General features: G+C 50.1%; 1 pseudogene; it reads left to right on the top strand.

Moving 5' to 3' along the window:
- Positions 1 to 213: 213 nt before the first annotated feature.
- LOC140409518 (dynein light chain 2, cytoplasmic pseudogene) lies at positions 214 to 483 on the top strand (annotated as a pseudogene).
- The last annotated feature ends 6,969 nt before the right edge of the window (positions 484 to 7,452 follow it).

Here is a 7,452-nt window from a genome sequence, read left to right as displayed (position 1 = left end):
TTTTGTGGGCAAAAACTTGACAGATGGAATATAATGGTATTAATCTATATTAATCAAAAACAGAGGATCACATCGGGGAGCAAAGGTGTTACGGGGGGGGGGGGGGGGGGCGGAGGGAATAAAAAGGGAGACAGACACACAAGAGGCGGGGGAGAGGAAAAAAAAAAGCTTTGCTGGAGCGATTGGTAGATTAACATCAAGACGGCAGGTACCATGTCCGATAGGAATGCTCTGATCAAAAATGCTGACATGTCGGAAGGTATGCAACAAGACGTGGTAGACTGTGCAACACAAGCGATGGAGAAATACAACATCAAAAAGGACATTACTGCCTTTATCAAAAAGGAGTTTGACATGAAATACAATCCAACATGGCACTGCATTGTTGGCAGAAACTTCAGTAGATGCGTCACACATGATAAAAAACATTCCATCTATTTTTACCTGGGTCAGGTTGCAATTCTTCTATTCAAGCCTGGCTAAAAAGAATGGGATAAAAATGAACTAATGCACTGACAGCTGGAGCCACAGTCCCGGGAAGCACGGTAGCACAAGTGGATAGCACTGTGGCTTCACAGCGCCAGGGTCCCAGGTTCGATTCCCTGCTGGGTCACTGTCTGTGCGGAGTCTGCACATTCTTCCCGTGTCTGCGTGAGTTTCCTCCGGGCGCTCTGGTTTCCTCCCACAATCCAAAGACGTGCAGGTTAGGTGGATTGACCATGACAAATAGCCCTTGGTGACCAAAAAGGTTAGTAGGGGTTATTGGGTTACGGGGATAGGGTGGAAGTGAGGGCTTAAGTGGGTCGGTGCAAACTCGATGGGCCGAATGGCCTCCTTCTGCAGTGTATGTTCTATATCCCTCTGAGTGCTCTTTGTATCATCCTCATCATTTACCTTTATGCCATATGCAAACTTGGTAATGCTACATTTAATAGTACATTCAAAGCGAGCTCCAGAGAAGTTAAAGGACAGTAAGTTCTAGAAACTTGAAGTCAAAGGAACAAAGAGGAGCTGCGATTGGAACAGGTACTGGTCACTGAAGCTGAAGACAGAGCTGGAAGTGCAGACCTGGCGAAGTGCAGAAGTTGGCGAAGGAAAAGTCAATCGTAAGTTTAGTGCCCTTATTTCAAAACTTTGGAACAATTGCATTTGTTTGTGGGCTGAGTACTGAATTTTATGCAGAAGTTTGAATGCTTTTGGCAATTCAAGACGAAGAGTTGGAAAGAAAATCTGGAGGTGGAGCATTGCTAAAACAGGGGAGAGAAAACTTTGTTTGAAAGGATAATTGGAAAAACTGGAGGCAGTTCCTTGATGAAAACAGCTGAGGGAAAGCATTTTTTGAAAGAAGATTCTGAAGTGTCTCTTTTTGAGAGGGGAGCTAGGAAACACTCGTGTGACAATCATTGGCGGGGGGGAGGGGGGGGGGTAGAGGGTTTTTTGAGGTGAAATCCACTGAAGATCAATTATGTGGCATCTGCCAGTTGGTTTCAGAGTGGGATTTTGCCTGACCACAGTTAGCCTTTTGGGTTACAAGGATTGTATGTGTACTGAAAACCTTGGAGCACAAGATATATTTTGTAACCTGTATTATCCTTAAGAACTGCGTATATTTCTGAAGATAAGTGGGACTGAAGGGGTATTGTATGATTGTCAAACTTTTCATGTTTAATAAATGTTTTTTTCTTGTTGTTAAAAACTAATTGTTAAAAGCCTTGTGACTTTGTTCCTCCATGTTTTTGAAAAGAAAAGTAAAAGTTACAGTTTTTTGAGCCAGGGTTCCACTCTATGGATCTGCCCGTCTAGTTATAACATCAACTGGGATCGTAACAAAGTATACTTCCTTAAATATGGAGACCAAAACTGCACACAGATGTACAATTGTAGCGAGACTTTTTTTCCCCTATACTCAGATGATGCTTGGATGCTTGGGTGCTGGCCTGGTGTGGGACCCGGATCTTGGTGGGGTGTGCAGGGTGCTGGGCCTCTGGGCTCCAGCCTGGGGGGGCGGGGCAGGATGGCCACGAGCTGGTGTGAGCCTCTGGTGTCTGGGCTGAGGTATAATGAGTGTGGCATCGGAGGTGGGGGCATTAGTGTGGCATCTGAAGGGGTAGAATTGATGTGGCATCTCGTGGGGGGGGGGGGGGTGCATTACTGTGACTTCCTACAGTTTGGAGGCTGGTCTGCCACATTGGGCTAAACAGCTGGCTTGTAATACAGAACAATGCCAGCAGCGTGGGTTCAATTCCCGTACCAGCCTCCCCGAGCAGGCGCCGGTATGTGGCGACTGGGGGCTTTTCTCAGTAACTTCATTGAAGCCTACTTGTGACAATAAGCGATTATTAATATTATTAGTTTGGAACACCTTTGCTATGGTGTCAGCTCTGGGTCCTGTGAAGGAATGGCGATCCTGGTGACAGCTTGAAGCAGGTTGGATGGGGGATCAGTCACGAGGTTAGCACAGGGGGTGAAGACGCTGATCCTAGGTGGGGGTGGGAGCCATTACTGGGCGGCCGGCCATGTGGGAGCCATTGACGGGATGTTACGTTTTGCGCCATAAGTGGAGAAGGGTACTGAGGTGTAGGCCCTGAGCAGTGTGGAGGGGACCTGCCACTGGTCCAGGGAAGCCTGGCCAACTGGGCTGGGTGTGTGGATGGCCTGGTGTACAAAATGCAAGGCTTGCATGAGCCACAGCTGAGGAGAGCAGTGGGATACAGGCCATTGTTAATGATCAAGGAAAGTTTAATGCATGACAATAATCAGCTCGCCCATGCCTGGCAGGACTTTTATTGAATTCAAATCAAACCGTGTACCATGGTGGGATTTGAGCTCAGGACCCCAGAGCGTTACCCATTAACATTCCTGAGCCTCCCTAGACAAGTCAATTATGCCCATTTAGTTAGTACTGTTGTGGATAAATCTGCCACTGATTGGCGCTCACGAGTTAACCCTTTTGAAGATGAACCCCCACCGTCTCCATGCATTGAAGTACATGGCTTGCACACTGCATTCGCCGAGAGAGATAACAGAGGTCCTGCACCCAATACAAGGGGCAAATATTTCAGAGCTCGGCAGGCAGCCCTGATCCGACATGTGTTGTTGCAGCAGCATCCCCAATGGCATTCCCCAATACCCCTCCCTCTCCCCACCCCAGGATGTCTGCTCAAAGGGCCCATCAGTTAACGCATGTGCCCTCAGTTCTGTCCCTTGGGGAGCCTTGAGGGCCACTAAGGGTGTCCGAGGTGACTCTGTCACGCTGAGTTAGGAGAGGCGCGTGTGGGTTCTTGGCCATTGTGGGTGAGAGTAATGGAGTGGAGAAGGCGATTAGAGCAGTGGCTAGCCATCGGTGGGATGCTCCATGCGTTGAAGACGCAATGGATCAGGGCATTGACAGGAACCCTCAGTGCTCACATGTTTCCTCCCTCTGAATTAGGAAAGATACAAATATGGAGTCTGTGGAGTTGGCAGTCATCCTACTCGTCATGGAGCAGGAGAGACGATGCCAGCATCAACGTGCGTCTGCATGGTGGCAGGAGCAGCACCCTGAGAAGGAAGCAGTGGCAAGGCCTGCTCAGCTGCTAGCTGCCAGGCAATGTTGGCCAGAGTGTACTCACCGCAGATTAATTACCCTGTAGATGAGTGAGAACCAGTGCAAGAGGAGACTTTGGATGTCCTAGGGAACGATCACCCACCTTTGCCAGGTAATGATTTGGTGTCACATGGGCTCGGAGGTGACCAACTGCTTTTCGCTTTGAGGGTGATGGCTGCCCTGAGCATCAATGCACGTGGCTCGTTGCAGGGCTGCACTGCTGACCTTTGTGGAATCTCCCAGTCTGCTGCACATAATGCATCAGGGAGGTGATGCTCTTCGTAAGGGTGCACAAGTGCACAAACTTTGACTGGGACCAGGCGAGCCAGGATGCCAGAGCCATGGGGTACGCCCCCAAAGTGGAATTCCTCCAAGTGCAAGGAGTCATTGACTGCACACACGTGGTGCCATATTGCCCCATTCATGAACCTCAAGGGATTCCACTCCCTGAATGATCAGGTCATCTGTGACAATGCCAAACACATCCTGCATGTGTGTGCCCGGTGTCAGGGGAGTGATGGGTATGTAAGTGGGTGCGTGATGACAAATGAGAAGGGTGACTTACCCTGGCAGCATGAAGGAGGTCAATCCCCTTTTTACGGCATTGGATAGCTGTGCACCTGTGCAGTGTGCTGGCGCCCACTAGTGCTGCCACTGCCTCGCATGCGGTGTTGGTGACATAGCTGGCAGGCTGTCTGCCCGCTCACAGGTAGAGATCGTCATGCCTCTGCTTCCCCCCCCATCAGGCATCCTGGTTAGGGCTACCTCCGAGAACCTTGGAGCCATCTTCAAGGCTCCCATCCCCCCTGGTTGGACTTGGAAAACGTTTTGGGGAGTTGTTTACAAAGGCGCACCCCACCCCGCCAATTGCTGAACTCATGTGATCCAGGACAAGTGAATCAGGAACAGGCTGCTACAAGAGTGCTGTGAAACTCAGGGAATAGTTTTCAAAGAGCCTGAAAATAAAGCACTCGCTAACAATGCCCGCAGGATTCTCTCTGATTCTCTCGGGGAAACAAAAATATAGGAAGATTCCACCCATGGATTATAAATAGCACTGATCTACAGCCTGGCAACCTAAAAATACTCCCTTTATGGGTACAAGACCCATCAAGACCCCTCTCCCCAGCATACTCCTGGCAAATGTCCAAGCGATCGAAAACAAGCTGGATGAACTTAACGCCAGACTTACCTCTCAGAGGGAAGTAAGAGACTGTTGCGTGCTCTGTTTCACAGAGACATGGCTCACCCCTGCCTCACTGGACTGTGCCATACAACCTGAAGGCTTCTCAATTCACCGGGCGGACCGCACGGCATCATCAGGCAAAGCGAAGGGTGGAGGGGTTTGCCTCCTCATCAACTCCCCCTGGTGCTTGGATGTGGCGACTCTGGCGACCTACTGCTCCCCAGACCTGGAATACCTGACCGTGAAGTGCCGCCCATATTATCTTCCACATGAGTTCACTTCAGCCATTATCACAGCGGTCTACATCCCACCCCAGGCAGTAGTGAGGAAGGCGCTGGATGAACTATACACAGTAACAAACAACTACGAAACAGAACACCCGGAGGCCTTGTTCATCGTGGCCGGAGACTTCAACAAGGCCAACCTCAAGAGCGTACTGCCAAAATTCCACCAGCACATCTCCTGTCCCACCAGGGGCAACAACACTCTTGACCACTGCTACTCAAAAATCAAGGGCGCCTACCGTTCCATCCCCCGACCGCACTTTGGGAAATCAGACCATAAGACGGTGCTCCTTCTCCCGGCATACAAGCAGAAACTCAAGCGGGAGAATCCAGCTAAGAAGGTTGTGCAGTGCTGGTCCGAGGAGACAGGAGAACTCTTACTTGACTGCCTAGAGACAGTGGACTGGTCCATATTTAAGAACTCAGCGACCAACTTAAATGAGTATGCCATCACCGTCACAGACTTCATCAGCAAATGTGTGGACGACTGCGTGCCAAAGAAAGCAGTATGTGCGTTCCCCAACCGGAAACCATGGCTCAATCGCGAGATTGACTCCCTACTGAAGGACAGATCTGAGGCGTTCAAGGCAGACGACCCTGACCTATACAAGAAATCCAGGTACGACCTCCGCAAAGCCATCCGGAATGCCAAGAGAGAATATCAAACCAAGCTAGAGTCACAGACAGACTCTCGACGGTTGTGGCAAGGACTAAACAACATAACGGGCTACAAAGCGAAGCCGAACAGTATCTCTGGCAGCAGCGTACCCCTCCCCGATGAACTCAATGCATTCTATGCTCGGTTCGAGCAGGTAACCAACAATCCGCTGGCGAGTGCCCCAGCAGCCTATAATTCACCCATACCCACCATCACAGCTTCCGAAGTCAGATTGGCCTTCCTGAAAGTGAACCCTCGGAAGGCGACGGGCCCAGACGGGATCCCTGGTCGTGCACTCAGAGCCTGCGCGGACCAGCTGGCAGAGGTATTCACGGACATCTTTAACCTGTCCCTACTCCACTCCGAGGTCCCCACCTGCTTCAAGAAGACCACCATCGTACCGGTACCAAAGAAGAACCAGGCAACGTGCCTCAATGACTACCGACCAGTGGCCCTGACTTCAGTCGTAATGAAGTGCTTCGAAAGGTTGATCATGAAGCGCATCACCTCCATACTCCCAGAACGCCTTGATCCACTGCAATTCGCATACCGCTGCAACCGGTCCACATCAGACACCATTTCCCTGGCCCTACACTCATCCCTAGAGCATCTCGAAAACAAGGACTCCTACATTAGACTCCTATTTATTGACTACAGCTCCGCCTTCAACACCATAATCCCAGCCAAGCTCATATCAAAGCTCCAAAACCTAGGACTTGGCTCCCTACTCTGCAACTGGATCCTCTATTTTCTGACCAACAGACCACAATCAGTAAGAATGAACAACAACACCTCCTCCACAATAGTCCTCAACACCGGCGCCCCGCAAGGCTGCATACTTAGCCCCCTACTCTACTCCCTGTACACACACGACTGCGTGGCAAAACTTGGTTCCAACTCCATCTACAAGTTTGCTGACGATACGACCATAGTGGGCCGGATCTCGAATAACGATGAGTCCGAATACAGGAGGGAGATAGAGTACCTAGCGGAGTGGTGTAGCGACAACAATCTCTCCCTCAATGCCAGCAAAACTAAAGAGCTGGTAATTGACTTCAGGAAGCAAAGTACTGTACACACCCCTGTCAGCATCAACGGGGTCGAGGTGGAGATGGTTAGCAGTTTCAAATTCCTAGGGGTGCACATCTCCAAAAATCTGTCCTGGTCCACCCACGACGACGCTACCACCAAGAAAGCACAACAGCGCCTATACTTCCTCAGGAAACTAAGGAAATTCGGCATGTCCACATTGACTCTGACCAACTTTTACAGATGCACCATAGAAAGCATCCTATCAGGCTGCATCACAGCCTGGTATGGTAACTGCTCGGCCCAGGACCGCAAGAAACTTCAGAGAGTCGTGAACACCGCCCAGTCCATCACACGAACCTGCCTCCCATCCATTGACTCCATCTACACCTCCCGCTGCCTGGGGAAAGCGGGCAGTATAATCAAAGATCCCTCCCACCCGGCTTAATCACTCTTCCAACTTCTTCCATCGGGCAGGAGATACAGAAGTCTGAGAACACGCACGAACAGACTCAAAAACAGCTTCTTCCCCACTGTCACCAGACTCCTAAATGACCCTCTTATGGACTGATTTCATTAACACTACACCCTGTATGCTTCATCCGATGCCAGTGCTTATGTAGTTACATTGTATATGTTGTGTTGCCCTATTATGTATTTTCTTTTATTCCCTTTTCTTCTCATGTATTTAATGATCTGTTGAGCTGCT

Source organism: Scyliorhinus torazame, chromosome 3, assembly GCF_047496885.1.
Source record: "Scyliorhinus torazame isolate Kashiwa2021f chromosome 3, sScyTor2.1, whole genome shotgun sequence".
Classification (NCBI taxonomy): Eukaryota; Metazoa; Chordata; class Chondrichthyes; order Carcharhiniformes; family Scyliorhinidae; genus Scyliorhinus; species Scyliorhinus torazame.
The sequence above is the reverse complement of the archived record's forward strand: the minus strand, read 5'-3'. Positions and strand labels throughout refer to the sequence as shown.